Raw genomic sequence first — 27,965 nt, forward strand, 5'->3', positions numbered from 1 at the left:
TAAACTTCCATCACATAAGACCGCATCTCCCGACATCCAAATAATCAATAAGTGCAATATTGATTCAGAGTGACAATTAATTTAAAAACTTAATTCAAGGCGAAGATTGAAATTTTATGGAGTAATACGGTAAAAAAAATATCCTTCTGCACTCGTATGAAACATGATTACAGAACACGGCAAACATATACTGCGATATACAGAAGAAAAAGTGATTGTAAATATTTGAAAAATGATTGGATGAGTTGTATAATTCGAATTTCATTAATATTAAATCATATCAGCTTCTTTATTTTCCTTGTTAACCGATATTTCCTTAATGTTAAACAATGTAACGACCTGGTTTTGAGATCAATTCCCCCGGTTAAACAAGCAAATCGAGACAAAAGTGAATAGAAATGAAGGTGTTGGAACTCCTTTGTCGTGTGAAGCAATATTAGATCTTAGATTGTTTGTAGTCAAATTATATCCCTTGTTTAACATTTCTACAAACACTTGAATAAAGCACCCAACAAAATACTTTAGTTTCTACTGAGAAAACACAATAACGTTAACTAATAATTTTTTTCTTAAGTGTAAAATTTGTTATATTTAAGTAACGAAAAAACTTAAATTTTAAATTCTAAACTTACAAGTATAGCAATAAATTTCACACATAAAAATTAAAAAAATTTAAGCAACCCGAAGAAACTTTCTAGTGTAACTTGTCATAACTCAAATCTTTTAGAAATATCTTATCGCTGAAAACAGTACCGTTCAAAAACGTTAGCAAAGAAAATGAGGTAGACTGATTTGTAGGATTTATTATTCCTAGACAAGTGCTAGAATTAGCGTTCGTAAACTTAACTTCCACATTTTATAGGCTTTACATTATTTAAGAACATTTTGTTTTCGAAATTAAATAAAAATAATAAACCTAAAAATTGCAAAATCAAATTCGTTCGAAATAAGTGTGTTCTGAACTCTGTTGTTAAAAAGGTAACAGAAAAACGGTGCAAATGTATTATAAACACTTTCCAAATTTTATGTTTTAAAATGATAAATAACATACTATGAGTTCCAATAATACAGAATTCCGGGTCGTCCGACAGTCTTTTGCGCGTCAATTCGTAAATTGGCCCCCCGAGAACTTGATCCGGAAACAAGGAATCGTCCTTACGCGATTAAGAATAAGCCATACACGGTTGACACACGGGCACCTGCTCTTGGGCCGAAGCCAGAGCAGGTGCCCCTTATACAGAGAAAGGGTGCTCGATGTGTCCCACATACTGAAAACATGTCATGCCTTGGCTCCCTACAGAGAGCTTGTTGGCATGCCATCCAATCTGAAAATGGTACTCAAGCACGGCAGCGGGTTTCTGGGTTCCCTGTTCCGCTTTTGAGGGGAAATTGGGTTTTTTTATTGTATATAATATGTCTTATGTTTTGTGTGTCTATATGTTTTGTCTGAGTGCGTGTATTTATTAACGTGAATGGCGAGGGATGAAGGTGAAATATAACATCATCCTCACCCCTCAAACGTTGAGAGCGTATGAGTGTGTGTTCGGGGTCGATGGCGGAATATTTATAAAAGTACTCCATCAACCCCAATCTAGATTAGTTTGAGTATAGGTCGGTGGAGGAATATCAAGTACTCCACCGACCAAACGGAATGAGTGTATTGTATGGATGTATTTATGTGTATGAATTATTTGTATGAATGTAGTGTTTGAAAGTTTAAATAGAATATAGACTTAGTTGGGGGCTGAAGTGACGTAGATGTCAGAAGCACCAGTAAAAAAAAAATGTATAATTACTTTCTTTAAAATTGAGTTTGTGTATTTCTCGCAGGCAATGAGAGCCTAGATGAGTAATGGCCTGTAAATAACCATATGATTATTTTATATTACAATAAAACATTCTTCTATAGTTTAGAAGAGATTGAAAAATGAGATTTTTCAAGATCCTGCCAAAAATTAATTGGAAAATTAAGTTAATTAAATGCTTTTTTGCGTTTATTATTGACGTTGTGTCCTTCTATATTAGCGGAGCAGTACATATTGACCTGAATATATTTTGGCAGAGGTCAGAGTCAGAAATTATAAAGGCGATGGCGGGAATCGAACCCACGACTCGGGTCTACGAACGGAGAGTAAACCGCCATTACACATATTAAATAGCCTTACATGTAGAGTTTATAAAAATAATTTTAGTAAAATTTCTCAACAAACCCTCTATAAAAATACCACTTCAGAAATAAATATTAAAACTATAGTTTAGAAAATAAACTTGGTGATAATTAGATTTTATTATAGATATTTTTTTTACGTCGTTGGCTGTTAAAAAAAATTAATAAATTGAACGGTCAATCTGTGTTTAACAGTATCGAGACAAAGCATACAATATCAGTTATTGTTAATAGTGACAAACTTTCAAAAGCCTAAAAGCCAGACTAGATAATTCGTAACATTTTTCACCTTACAATGCACTCAAACGAATACCAATTTATTCTATTTGATTTAAATTATATTGGCTATATATATGTCGCTCTGAATTGATGGAAAATCATTTTTACAAATATTTTATCTTAAATAAATATTTTTCCTTGTAACATTCGTTCTTTTATAATAATGATTGCAATATTTCATCTGTCGAATTGGTTGACTCCGGGTTCATAAATGTTGCCAAATATTATCTGACGGTATGTGTGTTATGTGGGGAAAACCATTTCTGGGCCAACTTTCAATTCCAGCCAAAGGCTCCACAGACGGCAGTATCAATTCCCAGTTTGCTACAACGACGGAGCTTCAAAGAGGCTCTCATGAATTTCCCTTTTTCCTTGAGATGACAGGGAAAAAACGCAAAAAGTAATTAAAGAAAATAATTGTAAACAAAATGAAAAACATACATGTTAACTTGCATAATACCTCGTCGTTAAATTAGTATAAACATGTCTTTTAAAATGATTTAATAGAAAATTGTGTAAAATAAACATTTTTTACGGTTAAAGGTTAAGTGCCATCTACTCACGTTATTTACTATTTTGGGACTATTGAAACCTATTTGATTAAATTGTTCTATCTATCATGGTATTAAATATACCATAGGGCATAAAACCATATGTCTTCCACGCAATGAACTTCCACTTTTGTTACCTTTTTTTAAATAAACGATTTATTTATTATAGTTTTATTAAGTAAATTGACCAATAATTTACATTCACATTCAAAAAATTGGTTAAAGTTTAGTTTTACCTACTGGTTTATTTATTAGTTTATTAAAAGTTCAAACTGAAAAACGTTCTCAAGGAACTAGTTAGAGGATGCATATTGTTTATAAATATTTTATTTTTTGCCAGCTTATTTCGATATTTCGATGTACTTGGAAACTAATTTGGGCATATGCGTTATCTCTCAATCAACCATTTTTTGTTCCGTAAATCTGAAAAAGCATGAGATAGTTCCTTAATACTTAGTTTTTGTAAAACAACCATGTCGCTATTTTTAAACATTTAAGTCAAAGAAATTCTCTTACTAAAAAAGATCCCAGCTCTTTTAATATTAAGCCTGACTTGTCTGGACTAATTGATTTATACCCACTTGTATTGAGTTGCAATAAGAGAAACTGGTTTAATACAGTTGGCAACACATAAAAAAAGATAACATTCCAGTAGATCCCGTTTCAATATATCGAAATGAACAAAAACCAGAATGTGAGTTAATTCAAAGTAGAGGTTTATAATTATTGTATAATTCTGTATTTTCAATTATTGTTAAAATTAAAATTTTTTTGTGAAAATATTATGTTATTAATTCCGAGTACTATCGTTGATGTGACAAATGCACTCCTTAAATTTAATTCTTCAATTCTCTCCTTCATGTAAGCAGTTAAAAGTTTTTAATTAAGGCAAATATTGTATATTAATCAGCTCAATATATTCAGGTTCCTGAGGAAGGTATACATATATATGGGGTGGGCGAACAAAACCCGGTTAAATGCCTGGGTAGAATCGTACCCAATCCCTAAAAGGTCCAGGACTTGGTCGGCTCACGTGTCCTGTATAAATCTCTTGAACGTCTTCAAAATACCCAAGATTTTGGACCATTTTATCTCGGAGCGTGATTTGGTGATGTCCGCTCCTTCAAAGATTTCAAATCAGGACCTTTAACAGTTAACCATCCCTAACCTACCATACCGATCGCACTCTGCGAGGTAGTGCCTTGCCGTTTCTTCTTTTGTTTCGCAAAAACGGCAAAAGGGATCTGGTAGAACATCCATTACGAAGAGGTGTCTTCTCAGTGGGCAGTGTCCTGTCAGTATACCTGTCAGCCGCCTAATTCCCTTCCCTGGGATAGAGAATAGCCATTTCGATTCTGCTGTTTGATCAACTTAACAAACTCTTTTGATTGCCTGTGTCCGGGGGTTAAATTCCACTTCTTTAGGAATTGTTTCATGCTCCTGTTGTTAATACGTTCCTTCGCAGAGCTCATAGAGTGAGGTAATACCGGTTGTGGTCCGACAAACGCAGTATTAGAACCTTCTTTTTTTCCGCCTCTTCATTGCCATGATGTCCTTTATGTGCTGGTATCCAAATAAGGATTACCTTGTTCTCAAACCTGGAAGACATCCTATTGATAAGATCTACGGTCCTAGCGATAAGATCCTGGGGAAAATTGGATACATGTTCGAAAGCATGAGCAAGAGGAAACAATAATTTTCCGAAGAAAAAGAATATAAAATTTACAAACAAATTCAAATATGCACATTACTTTTATACAAATAAAAACACTACATAACAAAAAATGCAAACATTAAGAGGAAAACAACATCGAAACCAATACACCAAAACAATCACAACGCACATATAATAACCAACAATAAAAATAACCGGTATGAAAACCACCAATGAAAACAAAAACCAGGTCCCACCGACATACAAGCACTGGACAAACTGACAGACTGAGGACGGCTCAATGCCGAACATGTTTGAATTGTACAAGAAACCCGCGAGTGAAGAAGTACCTAATAATTGACTTAATTTCAGCGTGGGTTGACCAATTTTCACCGTTAAACCAACATTCTAACTGCAAATTTTTTGATTGGTAGCTGGCAAAAAGGAAGGAAAAATCGAAAGGTAGGGTTGAAATGGGAAGTTAGTGTCCGATTGGATCGAAGTCACGATAGCTCAAGTGGTAGAGCAGCGGCGTATTTAGCCGAATTCCGATCGTGTCGCTGACTTTTTTATCTCAACCAATAGCTTGTTGGTTAAGATAAATGGCAAATATAAAGACTAATACATATTACTGTGTCTTGTCGCCTATATAAAAAAAAGTATCTAAGGTTAAAACACAGATAAGAAGAATTTGACATTTGCCGAAATTCCCACAGCGGATAAATACAATTACTCGCAAAATGTATTCTTTTTTTATTTTTTTTTAATCACGTTTCGATTTCGGGGCGCTGCCCAAGAAAAAAGTAAGCCAAGGTAAAAAATAAATTTTAATTCCAACCTATAGAATAGAATAAAAGTAACAATATTATCAATATAAGATACTATATTTTTTACCATTACTGTACTTTGGAACTGTCCAAAACCTGGGGGCATTTCCCGAGTTTCCTTCGGTTTTTCATGTGTTCAGTTTGAGGTTTCATTTCTTTATTTTATTTAGCATTTATACTAATTTTATTGTTGCTTAAATTTGCATTTGCGGATCAGTTTCACATTTAATTTTGCCCAGGTTTTTTATATATCTCGGTAGGATATGGTTTTTTACCTACAATTATGCTAATATTTATTTAATCAATATTTTAAGAATCTTATTTTTCAATTGTTATTCTTTCAAATAAAATTTTAGGTTTTAAAAAGAACAGTATTGTGTTTAATTGTATATATTTTTATCTAAATATTTTTTAGTTAGAAATGCGTAATAATATAGTACATAAAATAGTGTAGTGATAACAATAATTGTACTGATAAGCTATTAATTATACCATTATTGCTAGAACATTTATTAATCAAATATATCTTATGAACTGAATCGATAATGAATAGATATATTGATGGATGGTTAGATGGATTTGGAATGATGGTAAGATGGATATATGCCTCCACGAATGAATGTATCTTTGGATGGATGAACGCGCGGAAGGAATCGAGTAAATCGATACGTTGTTAAAAAAGTTGTAAATGACTGATGGAAAGAGGGAAAGGGTGAAGCGAGTGAGAGAGAAAAGAGAGAAAGAGGGATCTTGTCTACTGTACATTACTTGATTGCTCTAGTGGTCAAAATGGAGTTGATTTTCAATTTTGAGTAGTGTTTTATGGTAAAATGATGTGATTATAATCTTAATTTGAAGCAAAAGAGATTGGTTGCGGTGAGGTGAAGTGTTCGAGAATCACGGCTCGAGATCACTTAATTTCCGGCAGGCGAAAGTGGTCTCTCTTTTCTTTTTCCCGGCCTTCACCGACCAACAGGGGAGGAGTCCGTCGTTTTGTTGACAGGCTATATCTAACCAATCCAAGCTCATAAATACAAAGTAGATATTTTATACTTGGTATTATGAATTTAGTGTTTTTCATTTAGTCTTAATGCCGTTTCGGCTCGATTTCTTTTTGTTATTTCGCTGTCGAAAAGATAATTTATTCGACTCTCCATTTTACTCCTACTCCAAAATAATGTTTTTTTTTTTGCATAAATAGTATATTAAAGTTCAGTAAACGGAAATGAAATAAATAAATATTAATTTAAATAACTGGGTTCATGTTTTTCAATAAGTCTATTTTATCGAAATATTAATTACCAAATTATATCCTATATTATAAAGCTATTGAAATACAACAAATTTTACATTTATTATTGTTAATGGTAATCGAGGAAAATGTTATCATTTTCAAATTACTAATAATTTCTGGTTTTCAATTTTATTAACCACGGTAAATGTCTGTGATTCTATATAAACGAGTGATGCAGCCAATAAAATAAATTAAATTGTACAAAAATGTGTAATTGGACCACCGTTTTGGGCCTTTTTGTAGCGAAAGTATTTCAAAGTTTTTTTAATATATATTTATNTTTTTTTTTAACGAGGGTATTTCAACTACGAGGTTATTTGAAACCTCGGGGTGCCGGTGTTTTTGAAAAAAGCCCGTTTGTAAGTATGTCGGGTTCGAATGCAGGACCCCTGGATTCGAACCCGGGACCTTTACCTTAGAGTGACGTGCGCCGTGTCAACGGCTAAACTGTTGCCGCCACCGACGCTCCTCGTGGGCCTTTATGGACTCTTTTTCAAATCCAAAACATGGAAAAAACACAACTTCTGAGTACATAACGCTTATTTGTAAAGTAAAGTGGAAACTTCCTGCAATTATAATATTCGAATGCTATGCCTGTTTTTATTCTCCTTCAGAGGAGTATATCGTTTAAAACAATGCCGCGGGTATACCGCTTCAAAACTAGAAAAAACTGAAAGAGAAAATGTCACAGGTTACATAAATTTTAGTTTATACTCCTTCAGGACAAAATGTTTTTTGACGTCACTAGTACCTGAATTGTGACAATCGTTTACGCCAACGGAATCTCGCTTAAAATGTATACAATCTTTCTTGTATATACGCTTCTCAAAATTGTCGCTGGAGATTTTTTTTTATTTTTACAATTTTTACATGTTTAAAATCAAATATCTCGTTTGATGCTATGGTGTGAGTCGCAAATGCGTTGACTTTTGTTATTGTTTATGAAATATGTGTCTTCTTGGTCGGGTAGACCACAATAGTGTCCTTTATAATTCACGCATGAAATATTTTAAATTAAACCTTAGCGTTGTCTAAAGAATACCCTGCAACCTTGAGTTCTTTAAAGCCACAGTCTATTTGAATGTACCTTTCCTGAACTGTCTGAACTTTGATGAAACGTCTGGTATGTATGGGAACACGGAGAAGTTTTGGGTAGAGACATCATCATAATTTTCATTGTTAGTTTTTAACTTCAAAAAATATTTTTATTTATTTAATGATGACAGGAACAGGGAAACGATTATTTCTTAAAATGTGTACAACTCTGAATTTATCATAGTCGCCTATAGGTCCAGCGCTTAATTACACTTCTCTACTCCTAATATTCTGAACTGTGCTAATTTTATTTGAGTAAGTTGGCTTGACCGAAAGGCTTCCAATGTCCTTCATTTTCTTTTTGGAAAAGATAGTTCTACTCAATTTTAGATAGCTATCCAGATTTCGTGAAACAGAAATTCGAACAGCTGGCAAAAACTTCTGTAAGAATCTTTTCTAAAATGTAAATTGCCATATTCAATCAATTCGTTTCCAATTTTTTCATTTAGTCAGCATGGAGTATATGAAGGGAAGATTCCTCTCTTGCTCTTTCTCAAAAGTGAATCTCACTGTAATTTTTTCTCGGCCGGTCTTTCTGATCGTTGATGGTTTTACAAACCATCTCTCTCTCACTCTCTCTCTCTCTCTCTCTCTCTCTCTCTCTCTCTCTCTCTCTCTCATTGGAAGGGATTTTCGAACTCTTGATGACAATGCCAGACCTCATGGCGGCAGAGTTGTCCATCAATATTTAGAAAACCCGGGAATTTCCCATCTGTTCTTTCCCCTATGGTTTCCAGACGTCAGTCTCACTGAGTACTTGTGGGATGAGTTGCAGTGAAGGTTTCGATCACCATTTGAAGCTAGATGACCTGCAACAACTGAGTGCAGCGTAGCAAATCCATAAAGTGAAATTCCTTATGAAATTAATGAAAACCTCATTAACAGTATGTCTAACAGGTGCACAGAGGTTTTAGCTAACAGAGGACAATATAGATTATATTAATTCTTTTAAAAATTGTTGTATCCAATAAACAAAATTATGGAATTAAAGCCATTTATTTTGTTATTTTTCAAAAATCCCTTATCTAAATTTTCCTTCAGTAAAAACATAATAATTGCTAATAAATTTTAATGCAATTTATATTCAACATAAAAAATGCTAGGGACAGTAAGTAGTTCAAAATTGGGCAGTTTAATAGTTAATTATTTTGGAAAGAATAAGTCAGAGAGATCACAGCAAACTCCCTTGGTTTCTACAGGATGTAAGTTAAAGTAAAGTTCAATTTGTCTATAGTAAATAATAGTTACTCATATTTTATAGATAAGGATTGTGACAATTATAAATCATTGAGTTTTTTTTAATAGAATTAGTAGAGTAGTTGATGTATTGGTCTGAAAAGCAATATGTGAAAAAATAGTCTAGGTATTAGGGTCGATATCATTAGAGTAACAACATAAGATGCTTGCATTTTTTAAGCTGGCGCATGCAATATGATCAACGTGAAAAGAAAAGTTCAATTTGCGGTCAAAAATAATACTGAGGTCACTAGGAGAAAAAAAATTTGTTTTTGTTTTGAGTTCGACATGTTTAATTACAAATCGCTTTAGAACAGACTTCCATAATTCCCTAGGTTATCCAACATTACCAACTGAAATTGTACGAAATAGTCCCTAATGTTCAGTCGGAATCTTGATTGGATGTTAAGAAGGATTAACAAAAAACGTGTTAATCCGAAATAGCTAAGTATTGACTTAGGAACTACTAGCACTTCAACAAACTAATAATTTAAGATTCAAAGCATGCAAATAATGCAAGAACTACCATAAAAAATTGTAAATCTTAAAAAGTTACAGCTTTTGATAATGCATATATAAACGACAATGACATATTTCATATTGTCGATTTCAATATTTTCAAAAATTCACTAGTTTTCTTGGTCCGCTTGACCAACTAATATCGTCCCATTAATTGAGGTTTTTAGTTGAGATAAAAAAGAAAACTGGCAAAAGGAGGAAAATTTCAAAAGGTGGGGTTGAGATGTTGGTGTCCGAGCTGATCGAAGTCACGATAGCTCAAGTGGTGGAGTAGCGGCGTATCTAGCCGAAGGTCGAGGGTTCGAATCCCGTTTGTGACCTGAATTATCAAAAAAATTTACTCTTAGTGAATAAAGCTTCATGTCAAATGAAATGCATGTGGAGATATACTTTACACATTGCCAGTTTGGAAGTCTAATTTCTTGATATTTCTTTCTATATTAATTTGTTTAAGAGCCAGTTAAAATAAAATAAAAAAGTCGTCTTTGAGCAAAAGCAACGCTAGAAGCAGGTTTTAATTTCAGTTTTAAAGAACGGTATTGCGTTTCAAAACCTCTCAGAAGATGTGAAATCTGAATCCACTTGCGAAAAAAGTCCTGAATTTTATCTACATCTAAGAAAGTTTCGGGTATACCCACTAGAAAATTGTCAAATTGCTTGCGTATTTAACAAACTTGATAATCATTAAAAACTGGGCGTTGGAAACTATTGGGAGTATTTTATCAATGACAATTCAGTTTTCTTTCGCAGTATTATACCCAATGCCAAAGTAGTTCAAAAGGGCCCTTCAATTTTATTTCATCTTTCCTCATCTTGTCGTTTTACCTCAAGTGCTGCTTCTGTCTGATCTCACATTTTTGAGAAATTGTCTTCATTCTGCGCACGATTTTTCTTTTATTTTTGTAAAATCTCCCTTACCTTAGGATTCAATTATTGCTATAATGTTTCGTAAATTTACGGTGATGAGTGGTTGTTTTTCAGTCAAACAGAATTACAATTTTGTTTGTGAATCTTAATCTGTATCACAATTTAACTTTGCCAGTATATATTGTTTCGTTTTTTTTCGAATATAGCCTGTCTGTCCAGTACGTGATATTATGTCTCTTCATTTTAGGTCAAGCGGACTGACAGCTCTGTTCTTCACCTAGTAGCACATAAACGTCATCACCTGAGCGATTTTTCACTCATTGACAGGAATGAGGATGTCGAAGAATCATTCATCACCCTCCTTGTGAACCTTTCCACATTTTGGATAATGCGAATATACTCGTGCTCCTCTATTCACAATTATTTTTAATATACAGCTTGCCGGTTTACTCTTCGTTTTTTCCCCACTCCCTACATAAATCATACGGCATAAATCACATTATACTGAAGATTGTATTACTCCGCGATAAGGTACCGGCATATCTGAAAGGTGACACGGGTACGACAGGGCTCATCACGCGTGTTTGTTATTTTGTGAAGCCTTTTAAATATGTAATAACCTTTTTTTCCATATTGAACTCTTTTGATGGCTTTTCTGTTAAGAACTTTTGCTTTTTCAACAACCGTTTAAAATTAAAATTTTATAATAAATAACCTACTAAATAGTAACAAACAAATTTTAGCATAATATAACTTATATAATTATTAAACAATTTTTTTCACATTAAATTTTGTACTTGTTGTTCAATAAATATAATGTCTGAAAATGTAACTTGTTACCCTGAACTAATCGTATATTTAATATATCGAAAGTATTTATAAATTCTAATTGACCTACGTTTCTTTACCTTTACTTTTGCACTGTAAGTTTGAGAAAAGTATGTAACATAAATAATTGATAAACTAGTATTTTATATCGAAAACCCACTATCAGTTCAATTATCAGATGTTATGCATAGGAATAAACAAATTCATGTAATATTAATTTTAAAATTAGAGTGTCTAAGTTCAAGAAAGTTCAAAGAGAAGTTCAAATAAATTGCACTGAGGAAGAGATTCAAAATTGCATCGATTTGCGGCTATATAAAAACTGGGTAATGGAGAAAATGTTGGAAAAGATAAAGAAAAGACTCACCCAAAACACGTTTATTTCAGATTAATCTTTTGAACTTTTCAAATAATAACTATTGTTTTGGTGGGTCTGGAATAACAGCAAAATGGATGTATGCTTCCATTTATTAAAGTATTGATGTATGGTTGATCGGACAGAAGAAATAAAGTGAACATTAGTAAAAAATAGTTGTAAATGATAGATATGGAAAGAGAGAGAGAGAGCGAGACAGAGAGAGAGAGAGAGAGAGAGAGAGTGAGAGAGAGAAATAAAAAGAGAAAGAGAGTGATATAGTCAAATCTCCGTTTAATGAAAGAGATATATTGATAAACCCTAGATACAGGTAAAAATACACAGATAAAGAGATATATCGGAAGAGAAAGATAGAGTGGAAAAGAGAAAAAGAGAGAGAGAGAGAGAGAGAGGAGAGAGAGAGAAATAAAAAGAGAAAGAGAGTGATGTAGTCAAATCTCCGTTTAATGAAAGAGATATATTGATAAACCCCAGATATAGGTAAAAATACACAGATAAAGAGATATATCGGAAGAGAAAGATAGAGTGGAAAAGAGAAAGAGAGAGAGAGAGAGAGAGAGAGGAGAGAGAGAGAAATAAAAAGAGAAAGAGAGTGATGTAGTCAAATCTCCGTTTAATGAAAGAGATATTTATATTGATAAACCCCAGATATAGGTAAAAATACACAGATAAAGAGATATATCGGAAGAGAAAGATAGAGTGGAAAAGAGAGAGAGAGTGAGAAGGAGATAATTGTTTACTGATTTATGTTCATGTGGGCACTCGCAACGCGACACACAAGAATGGCACAATTACGCAGAAAACAAACACTTTGAGCCTTGAAGATGATCTTCATAAAGATTGAAACGTTAGCACGATAAAAAAAAATGGTTTTCTAAAACCTACGTCATACCAGACTCTATCTCACGATCTCCGAATAATCATTGTGTACTAATTATTTATTACCTAACAATGCCTGTAGTAAAAATAAAATAATCATATATATCATGAAATGTTTTATGATTTCGTATTTATGTTGTCACAAAAAATGCTGGGTCGTTGATCACATATTTTTGTTAATATTCCTTTTTCAAAAGTTACGATAAGTTAAGAGGTAGCCGAGATCTTCCAGTAGTTAGCTGTTCCGGATTTAAATCCCGCTACACTCCAGGGCATTTTAAATGAGATTAGTATGAAAAAGTATTGTAATGTGGTTTCACCCTTCGTCAGTGACACCCGACCGATAGTTGCACACCTCGTGCATGAATAAATTACTTTACATATTATCCATAATTGCGTTGGAATTTTCAAATTCACAATAATAAACAAGAAGAAATAGGATTTTGCCACAATTGTATATTACATAAACAAATGGATTTACTATTTTTCCTTACGGTGTATGAAGGTCATGTCTTCCTTATTTATTATCCGAACCCCGACATAGTTTTTAATAGTTTTGTTAGTCCATCATTAGAATGTTCACTGTCCTTGTATTACAAACCCCTCAAAAAAAGAAGAAAAAATAATTTTACTTTAACACAATCAAAGCCATCCCTTTAAAAAAATAAAATAATGGCATAAACGTAACAATTATAGTAGAAGAAGCTTATGACAATTAAAAAAAAAGCTTAGTACAATATGTAAATATTTGTTTAAAAAAGTTTATATTTTTACTGTACTTTACTACACAATTATATTTCGGTTATTACGAAACACATTTATTTTTTATTTTTTGTATAATTCAAAAATTTAAACAAAGTAAAATTAAAAATCTCACACTTACCGAAAGTTGTTTAAAATGTTAAAATAATAATCAGTTAATCATGGTTATTTTCATTTTTCATTTGAAACAGGAACATTCTTGTCTTACAAAGTAAAGTGAATGACTAAAAGGAGGTTTTTAGTAACTCGTTAATATTTTAATCAACTTTCAGTAATGTTTGAGATTTTTAATTTTACCTTGTTTTAACTAAAGAAAATTGTGCTATTTAATAATGGATATTAACTCAAAGGACTGTTGTGCACAAAGAAACAAAAATCCACTCTTAAATTTTAAAGTGATTACGTTTCACATTCAAGATAACAAAATAACGAATATGATCGTCGTCCGTCGTCCAACATCTTTTTGTATCGTGTGTGTGTGTGTGTGTGTGTGTGTGTGTGTGTGTGTTTATGTGTGAACTGTACGAAGTTAGGACGAACACTGGTGATTGATTTTTGAAGATTTTCCCAATTGGCTTTATCGGTCTTGGCCTATTCTTCCACCCCGCGACGGCCGATATGAAAAAAGGTACTAACCGAACTACAGAGATAAATCCAGAAATAGGTCACCAAAGTCGGGGATAAAAGAAATATACGCCAAACACTCCGTGCAAATCACAAATCTCGTATTGATCCATTAGAACTTGGCCAGGATAAGCGAGCCGCCATTGGTAAATAACGCATTTTCCACTTTTACTCATATATTTGGACAGAAGTCTGTTATTAGAAACATTAAAAAACACGAAAACAACTAAACGTTAAAAAAAAATAATACAAAAACAAATAGTTTTGACACACTTGAAAAATAAATAATAAAAAAATCTTAATTCATAATTTGATGATTTTCTTTTAAGTGTACATAACAATAACTATATGACGATTATACGTCTTATAGTTATAAATAGTAAAATTGATATTTAATTTTCGAAAACAACACAGATATAGGTCAAATTATGTTTTCTAAAATAGTCGAAATGAAACTAATTTATTCTGTGACGTTAATTATTATCTTATCAGCTATATACATTAATTTCAGTAGCAATAAACTTTTAAGATATTTCAGATTTAGGCCATTCCATGTATCTCAATCTTCTGAATTGTGAAAAAAATTTTATTTGAACTTTGTGCTGAATTTGTAAGTTCTGTATATATGTATTCTTAAAATTCACTTTTTATAAATTATGACCTTTCCTTTCTATGCTTTTGAAGGGCTAGGGCAAGGTAGTGAATTATTCTTCCTTCCTTAATCTTCCTTCAACATCCGAGCTAATCTGGACTGCAAATGACACAATAAGAACTAGCCTAGTACACATAAAATCATTACTTTATACAGGGTGTGTTAAATCGTAACACAGTTATAAATTAAATTTTAACGCTCGATATAAAATTATTTTACGTCTGTTATATACACGTTTATTCGTTATGGTAATGACAGTTCTCTGTAAATATATATTGAGAAAGAAGTGAAAATATATAATGTTTGAGCCGTTTTAATCAATTCATTTTTGCTTATCTTACTGATCCTGAAAATTTGGTACATAAAATAATTTTTCGTTTGAAACCATTTTGGGTTAAATTTTATTTTAAAAAATTAATTATTTTTGAAATCAATATAGTAAAAACGCATATACAAATATTATCTTGTATTAATTGTGTAAGGAAAAATATGCAATTACTCTACCCATTTATATTTCATATTTGTATTTATTTTACTACAATTTGCTATTGAAAGAATTGCTAGGTACATCGTTTTATCTTGTTCTAAAATGAAATTTTAAGCTTTTGTGTAGCAAATTGGTTTCGTGTTGGTTTGAAACTATGCTCGTTAAGTTTATAAGGCTAGGCTAATATGTAATTGGTGTTGTGTTTTCTTTATGGGTAGTTTTAAGTGTAAGCGAGCAAGGATAAATCCGTAATTTATTCGTTTTAAACATTCTGGCTGGGGTTTATTAACTCCGAAATGACAATCGACTGTTTGTACTTAATAAATAGTAAATTAATAAATAGTAACCGTAAATAAATAGTAGTACAAATTTTAATACTGCCAGAAGAAATAAGCAAAAGTGGGGAATGAAGTAACGTAAGTCTGGTTAAAAATATTGTTATACGGGAAATTGAATGTATTCCGAAAGAACTAGTTTTAGCAGCACAAAAGTTTTATTTTATGTATTGTTCTATAATCCAACAATATTTTGTTTCACGGTAATAGGCTAAATTTGATTAACTACACCACAGCTGTATTAATTAATTATTATGAATGCATTTAACATTTCAAAACTATAATTTAATTTCAATTAATTAATCTTTATGTAAGGTATTGGTTGAAATGAAAAAGTTACTGTCACGAGCGGGATTCGAACCCACGACCTTCGGCTAAATACGCCGATGCTCTATCACTCATTTACGCCGAGAATCGAACCCGATTACACGATATTTGAAAAATGGCAAAAGGAGGGAAAATTCGAAAGGTAGGTTGAGGTGGGAAGTTGGTGTCCGAGTGGATCTAAATCACGATAGCTCAAGTGGTTCGAATCCCGCTGACACTAGCTTTTTCATTTGAGCCAATACCTTACATAAAGATTAATTAATTGAAAGAAATTATTTTGTCAATCGGACCACGAAATATAATGGCTATAATTTAACTTTGTTGATTCATGTTTTTTGTTTAATTCAACCAAATGTTAGAGATATGTTTTATGCTAATTTAAATTATTTTATAATGCTTTTTAACAAGTATCAATTTTGGAGTAAAGTATTGGTTGATCAAACAGTGATTCTGCGCAGATAAATTTTCTTTAAAGTAACAGGACTGTTTTGCTAAAAGAGGACAAAACAAGGAGTGATTGAACATTCTCATTTAGCGAAATAGAAGCTAAAGGGAAACAATGGGTCCGACTTCATTGTAGTCACACGGGCTTGAATAAAATAAAACGATTGTTTGTGATCCCTCGTATCGAGGTGGTAGAAGAAACAATCCTTGTTACACTATGCACAATTGTTGCTTCTCGTTCCTCGGCAGATATTTACGCTGCCATCCCTCTGATCCAGTTTTCCCTCGCAAGGGCCCGATTTACCCCATGCTCTCATCCCATCCCTTCATACAACAATCCATTTACAGATAATGCTCTGAGCATTCCCTCTACCAGCATCTACCACCTTAGGCTGTTGATTCCTCTCTTAACCAACTCACTACGACCTTATTTAATACGTTCCTACATTATTGAACAATTGTAAATCGTTTTGACAGAATATTTTCTTACAAATAAATGGGTACGTGTATGACTTGATATTTTAGAGTGGTGGTTTCTACATCAACGAAAAAAATCAACATAAGGATACCTGGAAGATAGATGACTTCATATAGAATAACTATTAATTTTTGCCCTTAGTTCTTCTGCTAACCAGGTCATGAAGAATTTTTTTTAAAACATTCATACAGTACCCAATCATGGGACGTTTTTCCAAATGTTTATTTCAATCTGCATTTCGTTGCAATGGAACCTCATCATGAAAAAAATAAAATATTCTTCAAGGAACGTGGTTGGTTTAGGTAAATTCAAAAGGCTTTTATTTTCAGTAGATTTTATTTTATTTATGGAAAACGCATTTCGCTCACCTTGTATGCATCTTCAGCCTTCCGTAAAACAAAACACAACTGAAAACATTCAAAAGAAAAATACGATTAGTGTTATTTCTCTTCTGTTATGTTTTAACGAAGGCTGGTGATGCTCACAAGGTGAGTGAAAGGAGTCTTCCATAAATTAAATAAAATCTGCTGGAACAAAAATTTTTTGAATTTACCTAAACCACCCACGTTTCTCGAAGAATATTTTTATTGAAGATAAAACTTTAAGCGCGTTTGACATTTGAGAACGGTGACGGTTACATAAACGAACGGTACTCCAAAGGTTGATTACTTCACGTCGAACGTGCTTTCTTTACAAATACTTGATAAAAAAAGTGTGAAATAGTAAATTATTTCATTTCATAGGGATATGTTTTAAGATGTAGGTTGTTTTGTAAAGCTTACAATTTTGGCATTGTTTAGGCATACTTTTGTCATGTTACATATTATGCTAAATTTGAACATATATAACAAATCTATTACAGTTGGTGTTCCAATTGACCAATTAACATTTTCCAATTAATTAATATTTATGAAAGGTATTGGTCCAGATAAAAACGTTTGTGTCAAGAGCGGGATTCGAACCCACAATCTTCGGCTAAATACGCCGCTGCTCTACCACTTGAGCTATCGTGACTTCGATCCGCTCGGACACTAACTTCCCATTTCAACCTCACATCTCGAATAGAAAACACCTATCATAAATATTAATTAATTGATAAATAACAAAACCGAATTATTGATTAAAGGAAAAAGGTGACAGCAATCGCCGTAGTCTTTTTACTCTTACTTATACTTTCTAATGGTTGAACCATGTGGCGGTTTAGTTTTATTTTTACACAATTAAGATACAGTTTTTTGTTGTTTATCTCTTCAATTTGTGAAAATTTAAAACAAAAAGAAAAAATTGGCTGTGGCATAAAACATTCCGACCCTTGAAATTCAAAATTTGAATACTACATTTTTTAAATATACTATTTTTAGTGGTATATTGACCAAATTAATTCTTCCAATTAACTGATCTTTTTACCTAAGGTTTTGGTTGAAATGAGAAAGTTAGTGCCACGAGCGGGATTCGAACACACGACCTTCAGCTAAATACGCTGCTCTACCACTTTAGCTATCGTGACTTCGATCCACTCGGACACCAAATCCCCATCTCAACCTACAACTACATTTTTTTCGACGATTTTTTATGTTAAATAATGTACCTATGATAAGTTTAACTAAGCGTAAACTTTCGAACTTATTAAAGTCTTAAAACGGTTTTTATTCGACTTTGAATTCTTTAGAAAGTTTAATCATAGCCTAGAAAAAAAAATTAACGAGCAACATATATTTTTCACAGTGTACATTTTTTTTGTATTAAGACTGATAGTTCAAACCGTCTACCCATGGGGCACAAGAATGGCACAATTACACAGAAGTCAAACGCTTTGAGCCGTGAAGATGATCTCAATAAAGATAGAAACATTGGCTCGATAAAGAAAATGTTTTCCTGAAACCTACATCACACCAGACCGCAACTCATGATTTCTAAAAATTATCGATTAACGGTCACTAATCACCACACACAAAAAAAATTAACTTATAAAAACGGATTCACGCAAAATCTTCTCCGTATTCTTTCTATCAGTAGAGAGATAATAAAGTTGAAAATGTTCACCCTAGATTCTTGTTATCGTGCCTTCTCGAGTAATGTTGGGTTAATAGCGATAATAGAGACATTGAGGGACGATAACAAAAATAATAACAAAAAAAAACCTTTAGTCCGAGATCCACTTTTTCCTATAAACGAAGAAATTCGAAGTTGTTCTCCTCGCTGATCGTGCAATAATCCAAATCCTAAAATAAACCACAACATTTACCCGTACTGGTCGACCGCCAAGTACTAAAACTCATACAATTGCTGAGGGGATTATCGGATACTAAATCCGATATGACATAAACACCTATAAAGGGTTAAAAAGTGATTAAAATGACACTAAATTTTTTTAGCACATTCAAAACAAAGGAAGTTTAAAGGATTACATAATATAGACAGTATTATCGTTTCGTTGGAAATTTTCGTTTTGAGTAAAGTTAAAATTATCTTTTATATTTTGACAAATCCAATTCCAGTTAGCGTACACAATGAATAAATAATTTTTATATCTACAGCATAGATCCATTTCAAAGCAATTATTGTTCATACAAAATGGCAATGGCAAACAAGAATAAAATATTATTTATATCACTTTTGGTCGATTTTAAGTCTTTTGTATGTAACAACCGATTGTGTAGGTCAAAACTATCTCGTGCTCTGCATGATGATTTACCTGTAGTTTGGACTGAACCGGTCATTTTGTCTGTCTATCCTCATTGTAATTGCCTGTTAGACACGTTTCATCTTCTCATTACCTTAATTAGTCTGTCGGTACGATGTTATGTCAGTCGTGTCTGTTTGTACACACCACTGATGATGGGGAAACGCCGAATCCAGTGTGAGAAACCGAAACAACAAGGTGAGTCAGTCGAAAATTATCGTTAAAGTCCAAATTTATAATAAATAAAATGGTTTATTTAAAAAAAATGTAAATAACAGATATATCATGTATATATATATCCATATTAAATAGTCAGTGTAATTACATGGAAAACTCTAGAATTTAATTTTTTTATCATTAAATTTTTTGAAAGAGAAAAGGTTGTTCCTAGAAATTTAGAAAAAAAGGAATGGCTAGTGAAAACCCATGTTCATTCAATTCGATTAAACAAAAACTCTAATCGGAAACTGTTCAGGCAAAACCATTGAACAGGGTATAAAAGCGTTGTAAGATGAAATAGATAATTGAACAGTGGTTAACAATAGACAGATATTTTAAGCTTAGAATATTTGATAAATTCATACGATTTTAAAATTTAATACAATTTGGAAATAATGTTTTTTAACAAGTTTAAATTAAGGTACTTTTTAAATCAATATGTTACAAGCTTTTGTGCCTCTATATATAAAAATTGCTCAGAAGCAGTTCTGATTAAACTTTTACCCAAACTTTTGTTTTCCTCTTTCTACGTCGATTAATGTTTATTAATTTTTGCGAATTCTTGATTATGAAACGAGACAACTTTGTTTAGAATGTTTTTCAAAGGAAAATATCAAAGAACGATCGAACACAAAACGGTAAACTTTTTTGAGTTTCTTGATTTAAAGTATAGATTAAAAAAATACCTATTTCTTTATTTTAAAGGTTCGCCTCCGTCGATGGCTGAAAATAATATGGATAACAGACCTCTTAAATGATTAATCCAGACCGGCTGCCAAATGGTAGCTACTTTTATAAAGCAGATTAATGTCATATGTCAAAATTAAATCCAATCTTTATAGTTGTGTGTAACACATTTACAGTTGCAAATATGAATACATGAAGTAAAAAAAAATAAATAAATAAATAAAAATACTCTATGGGCATAACAAAGCTGGTTTTGGTCTTTCTAGACAGACCTGCCACTTCGCCTTAGTAGAAGAATGCATTTTTGACGGTTTCTCTTCTTCATGTTTTTTGAAAATAGGGTAAAATGCTCGTTATATTTTGACGTTTGAAGTAACGTGAAATCGTATTACTTTTAATTAATTTAATTCTGTCATTAAGCATAAAGACGGAAAAGTGGTGGATTATATAGCACTTTGTAACATGGTTATATGAGCAATTAAACAATTTGCTCCAGACACATCTTAAATGCGAAGAAATTGTAAAATACGTTGTTCACCTTTTCGTAGTTATTCTTTTGTTAAACCACTTATTAGCCTCACTTTCAAGCATCTTCAAAGAACGTACGAAATAGCGCCCCTCCCAACACATCCATCGGGCTAAGGCTCTCTTTCAGTTTTAATAACTGTGCGGTCCCTGCTTTACACGCCTCAATTCCCTCCCTCGGAAAATCCAAAGCTTTGAGAACTCGGAAAGGTTTAAGACAAGTATTTCCTTCGTAAAATCCCGGCATAACATTCCTATGTGAAAGCGCTTTTATGCTTATATACCTTGAATCAGGGGTCTTTACGCCCAGAAACGTACTTCTCCTTTACCACACCTGTCGTCGAGATAATTTCGGATTTTACTCGAATATACGCTTTTCTCACAGTCATTGTGGAAAGGGAAAGTTCTAATTTTTTAGAACCTCTAGCGCTGCGTGTCAAACTCCTATTTCTACCAGGTTCCCCCAGGGAAGCCATTAAACATTTAGTTTAATCCACGAGTTTCGAGGGAGGACCGGTTTAAGGCTTGTTAAACGAAAAACGAATGAAAAACATTCCATGCCCGATATTCCCCCTCCCCCTTGTAAACTATGTTTATTTTCCCCGGCGGTAAATGTGATTTATCGGCTGATAGCCTCTAGGCCGTGCAGTAGCAGAACGATATGCAATTAAAGTTGGTTGCTTAGCACTCGCTTGTCCAACTAGTTAAACATTCTACGATGAAGCATGAAGAGGAGATTAGTCAGAGTGAACGGTGTTGTTTAATAACCCTGCCAGATATAGCCAGCCTAATAAAAGCTCGCGATGGAGGAAGACGGATAAGATTAAGCACAAATCTTCACAACTGGGACACTTAACGAGTCTTTCTTTGAGATCTCATGGCATAAGCAATATTTGAAAAAGTCAATGTAAATCAATATTCTGGTAATAATATAAAATAAAATTCAACTACTAAATGAAATTAATTCCATAGCCGTCAATTTTCTGCAGGTAGATATCAATTATGCATAAAGATCAGAGATAACGTGAATTTGAGGTCGGAGATAATTCAAGATTTTGAGGGTTGTGTGGTGATTAGTAACCGTTAATCGATATTTGTTTTGAAATCGTGAGACCGCATCTCACGATTTCTAAATAAATTTTGAGGGTTTTTTCTTTAAGATTTCCTTTTTCATGATCACCACGAATTGAAACTATTCCAAATAATTTAAATAGTTCAAAACATAAACATCTATTTCCAATATTATACTTACATTATAATGTAGTATAGAAGGGGGATAGATCTCGTCCATTCTACAGAGTAAAATTTTGAAATTTATTCTCGTTTAACACATTAGGGGTATTCACGATCGTTGTGTTAACCCTTTAAACTCTGTTAGGTCCTAGATTGAGAAAAATGACGACGTATACTTTTACGAATCGGCTAGTTAGCATTGCTCGATCTAACAGGCCAGGGCCAATGTTAGATGTTAGGTCGAAAATGTCACTTTGCTATCCGTTAGGGCGTAGGTAACCAACATGGCAGCCATAAATTTAACAGCTGCTTTTAATTTACATTTATTTTTATTCCTAAATACGCATGAATTAAACCTGAGCAATACATTTCATTTGTTAATTTCTGACCTGTCCTTATACTCTCATTTATAATAGACACATATCCCTTTCCTATAGAGTTGTAGAATGTTAGAAGTTCTAATATGAGGTAGGTATGTCGGCTCGAATTGAAGCGTGTCATTTGTTACTATACATATTCGAGTGCATAGATAGCATTTTGAGTGAAAGGGTGGATTATTTTTCCTTTTTTTTAAACTTCTGGCATCATACAATTTAACAGAACAGAAAACCAAAAGAAACAACAAGACTTCAAGGGCTGCTATAACATTATTTCTGGTTCTACCAGTCGCCACGCCTAGCATTGTTGAAAAATTAACGTTTAACATGTTAAAAAAAGAAAGCGTTTAGAGTGGCCCCTTCACATTTACGTCCTGAAAACACTGGAATCCGTTGCATTGTTATTGCAAGAGTAAACACGGTACTCTAAATTAACACCCAGTGCACCGGATTTTTTTTATTGTACACAGAAATTAAGTTTTGTGTTTCTGTTTCTTGTATGAGTGAATGTATTTATTGGTGTGAATGGGGAAGGGCTGATGTCTAAGGAGCTTCTCCATCGCCTCTCAGGATGTGTGCATTACTTGGGCCGATGACGGAAATTTTATAAAATAACCCATCGACCCCAATTTAGATTAGTTTATTGTAGTGAACAGGTAGATGGAGGAATATCGAGTACTCCATCTACCAAACAGCATTAGTGTGATCAGTGTATGTTGGTGTGAATGTATTTATTAGTGTGAATGGAGGGGGACTGAAGGTGAAGTAGCATCTCGATCGCCCCTCAAGTTGCGTGAGTGACTTGGGTCTACGGCGGAAAACTTTTAAAGTACCCCATCGACCCCCAATTAGAGTAGTCTATTATAGGGAACAGGTAGATGGAGGAATATGTGTGAGGATGCCTGATAAAAAGGATATATTCTTTAAAAGTTTGAAGAAAGAATATTGAGTTTCTTCTTTTTCTTTTAAATTCGCCTTATACCTTATAATTTACACATAATTGTAATATTAAGGCCGATATCAGTGACCTTTTGTAAATATCAAAACAGGTTTTAATATCACTTGAGCTTGTTTATTTTTTAAGTTACTACTTCTATGGTCTATTATAACTTTAAAGGTAGCATTTTGTACAAAATTATGAAAAACGCAGCAGGACAGCTAAATATTTATAGAAAGTAGTTCTATCGGCTTACTTACATAAAATCGTAAAGTTTCTCCTTGTGATCTGCGGATTGTCGAACCTCACTGTCTATACTCGCTGTATTGTCTGTCAGAAATGCACGGACATTGCCGGCATGATTAATTGTATGTGAAAACGTGTATATAAACTACAGGTCAGGATTTGCAAAAGTTTAAAAAAAAGAGAGAGAGAGAGAGAGTGAGAAAGCAAGGAATGTATCATTATGATAAAAACGACGATTTACATTTGCGAATTTCAATTTGTCGTTTGTATTCTGTGTAATTATTTGTGCTTTTTTTTATAAGTCAGATATTAATTTTTTGTTTCTATTGTTTTTACTGGTTTTTCTTAAAACGTCAAACAGAGTGGAAATTACACCCATAAAAAAATTCAAACAAGACGTCTTTTTTTATTATCCGCCCGCCATTAATCCATCAATTACATCGACGCCCGTTATGCTAATAAAAGGAATGAGACTTGCAAAGTTCCACGGGTGCCCCAGTCAAAACATTATTGCGAGGGTGCCGTCGTAACGAATGTTGATGGATCACGAGGGGCTTCATCTTTTCGAAAATACAAGGTTACATATAACCTCCCAGAGGGGCATTTTATCAAAGTTTCCCTTTTGCACAAGAAGTTTTTGTCACCTTACCTCCTCGTCTCTTTCCAATAGGGAAAACCTTGTCACACCATCGGAAAATCTGGTATTGTCATTTCTCTATATTAAACGGGCATTACATTGGCAAAGTTTTAATGTAAATAGTTTTTTTTTTTTGAATATTTTATTTGATTACTTAATGGTAATGGTTGTAAAAAAATGTGTAAGTCAAAAGAAATTGCCTAATGTTATCGCCTTTAATCCACTTTGCTCGAAAACAACATTTTCATTTGTTAAACACCATTCATCAAAATATATCCCTAATTTGTGAAAAAGATAATTTGGTTGTATTCCTAAAAAAAAAAAGCACATCTTTTAATCTAACCTTACCTTAACCTAACAACCTTTAGATCAAAGATCATCATCAAACAAAAGATATAGTTATGTGAAATAAAATATTTTCTTCAATTTTTTGCTCTGAAAAAATACAATAAATTGAACTCTGGCCAAAAAGTAAAAAATTAAAGCTGTTTTTACAATTTTTAAGTTGTGTTCATAACCCGCATTTTTGAAATTTTCAATGAGGAAAATTATATATATTTTTTTTTTTTTTGGAAACGTAGTTCGAAATGATGTTGAAATGGTTCGACCCAAAGACATACTTGATTGTTTTCTATTTTTAAATATTTCGAACACTTGAGCCCTCAAATTTCTTTTTGAGCAAGCAAAAAAAGCTCTATTTATATGGACATCGAGTAGGATAGTGGGCTTCCTTTATACCGAAGGGACGCAAAAACCTATATCTATAGATCCTTTGAAAGCTTGAACCCTCCTTAACTTTTCATCACCAGCGTTATCGCATTCGCGAGATAAATCTCGGTTCGTCCGAGTACATTTTTCATCCTACAACAATTCTTTTCCTTTTCCTTTCTATTTTGGAGAGATTTCATGGTGTAGCGCATTTAAAATTAACGATGTTTAGAAATTTCTTATTTTATTAGGAAAGATTTCCTCCAATAAAGAAAGTAAGAAATAATGTGATATAGAATGAGCGAGAGAGAGAGAGAGAGAGAGAGAGAGAGAGAGAGAGAAGAGAGAGAGTTAGTCACAGAGGGAAAGACTGACTGAGCGAGAGAGAGAGTGGGAGAAGTAAGAAAGAAAGAGAGAGAGAGAGAGAGAGAGAGAGAGAGAGAGAGAGAGAGAGAAAGAGAGAGAGAGTGACGGTGTGAGATAAAAGATAATTATAAGAGCGAGGACGATAGATGAAAAAGAAAGGAACTCTAGAGAAATGGAGATAGATAAATAAATTGATAGATAGGTAAATATATAGATTGAAAGAGAGAGTGTATTTCAAAGCAAGCAAGAGGAAGAAAAAACTGAATGAGAGGGATAAAAAGAGAACAATTGATATATAGAACAAATGATATGGCGTGCGTTAGATAAAAAAGAGAGAGTGGAGAAAGAGAAAGATAGAAAGAGAGTGAAAGAGAAATTTGTAAAGATAACATTTATAGGACGAAATGTTACAACTTACAAGATGAAACTTTTTTATTTTTATTACATTTATGTGATATTTACTACAATATACTAATATTGTATTAAGCAAATATGATCATATATGGTGAATTTGTCATTTGAGTCTCTTGCAGGAGAAGGTTCCCAATGGAAACACTCCTTCACGCTTAAAAATTTTCAGTCTTCGCTCATTGAAAAGGTTTAGGGGCCACTATCGCTTCAATCTTCTTGGAGGATTTTCAGGTAGGGTTGGAAGTGATAAGTATCGTACTCGTAATAGATTATTCTGGATGTTCAGAGATAGATGGCATTTTTTATAGCAAGTTTTGATGAGTTCATGTACAAACGGGATTTGAAACGTGAAAAGGAGTATTTATAATTTGACGGAAAAGTTAGGATTGGATTGATTGGAGACGTTGGGAATTGGAATCTTTGGCTGAGTCCGACACTTCACCACCGTACGCCCAGAGAGGTCAATCATTGTCTTGTTAATTAAAAGTTTGTTTTCAACGCCTAATTTTGATCGTGGGTCAAGTAGTCTTTTTAATAATTATAACGTCAGTTTGTTTGCTGTATTTTCAGTCTTGTGTGGAGATTTCAAGTCAGTCGTTTACCCAAGAAAAGTCCAAGACTATACACAAAGTCAGTGGTAGGCAATGAAATTCCATTTATAATCACTGCAGGAAAGATATATTTACCTAAGCTAAAATTTACCTGTACGCTTTTCGTTAGGTTTATCTTCATTTTCCACTTTGTGGACCAAGCTGTTAATTTTTTTACGAGGGTTCGCAACAGCAGAGGTTATATCAACCATCGGGGGCCCAAGCCTTTGAAAAAAAAAGCCCATTTGTAAGTATATCGGGTTCGAATGCAGGGATCTTTACCTTACAGTGATGAGCGCCGTGTCAACGCCTAAACCGTTGCGGCCACCGACGCCCCATACTGTTAATTAATTCAGGTGTTGTAAATGTTGAGTGTTTATTGAGGAGTCCGAATCACGTGTAAGAATCGCAGTATAATCAGCGAATGCATGGTTGTTAACATTCGTAGGAATATAGTGTATATTGAAAATAGAAATGGGGTAAGTATGCTTCTCTGAGGAACATCCGCTCTAATGCGTAAATAAGGTTAGAATTTAGTTCCCGGACGGACTCGGCAAAATCGTTCCGTCAGATAAGATCTCATTATGAGATAGTACGTATGATGCAGGATGTTCTTCAGTTTTCAAAACAAGCCCGAGTGCCAAATTCGATGGAAGGCTAGTTCCAAACCAAGAAAGACACCCCAAGCAAAGCTGTTTTTGTTCGAGGGGATAGGCGATATTGTCAGCAACACGATGTATTGTTCAGTTTTCGAGTGAAATAATCGGATTCCAAACTGATAATCTGGACTATAAGTAGAATGTTCAAATATTGGCAATAATAGTTGAAAACGTAGGTTTTAGAGTATTTTGGCAAGGATAGAAAGGAGACTAATGGGTCGATAGAAACTAGGAAGATCAGAAGGTTTTTTTGGCTTATGAACCATTTTAATGATAGAGAAGTTCCATTGGTCCTTAGTACAGCTTGTATTCGTATGTTAAGTAAAGTAAGCCTCTGTGGGACAAATTTTGTAATATTTGTGTTGCAATTAGATCATAACCTGAAACTTTTCGTGTTTAATAGTATGTCGTATATCTGATGGAGAAATGCTTTAGGAGGAGGAGAGAGTTCAGGGGAGTACACTCAAGTCGTGTTCAATATCAGGTCAATGGTCATGAACAAGTATATCATGAAGTGGAATGAATATTGTGGAAAGAAACTCTGAAAACAATTTAGCCTGGATTTAGCCCAAGCGTTATCACTATGGATTGGGGGAGTGTGATCATATAGCGCAGTCTTACGGATACAGTACCACAAGGACTTGTCTGCTTTGGATAGGGCAATAGTTCATTGTTTGCACAATTCAGCCCTAAGTTTGGTCACTTCTTGATTCAGTTTTCTTGTGAGTTTGTTCATCCGTCGGTGATCACTCGGATATCTGTTACGCTGCCAGATTGCCCTGGTCCTTCGCTTTCCAGTTAGGAGTAGCCGAATGTGTAGAGGTAATAATAACTTATGATTGTTTCGAGGTGGTTTTAAGGAGATTGGCACCCGCACTGTTTTAATTTTGTAAAATCGTCTACCTCTTTGTCAATTTCTTCTGCAATTTTTAGAGATATTTGAAAGTTAACATTTTTGTAAATTATTGTTTGAAACTTTTTCCAGTGTATAGGTACAGTTATTAAA

Source organism: Cimex lectularius, unplaced genomic scaffold (genome assembly GCF_000648675.2).
Source record: "Cimex lectularius strain Harlan isolate CLEC.00 unplaced genomic scaffold, Clec_2.1 scaffold72, whole genome shotgun sequence".
Classification (NCBI taxonomy): Eukaryota; Metazoa; Arthropoda; class Insecta; order Hemiptera; family Cimicidae; genus Cimex; species Cimex lectularius.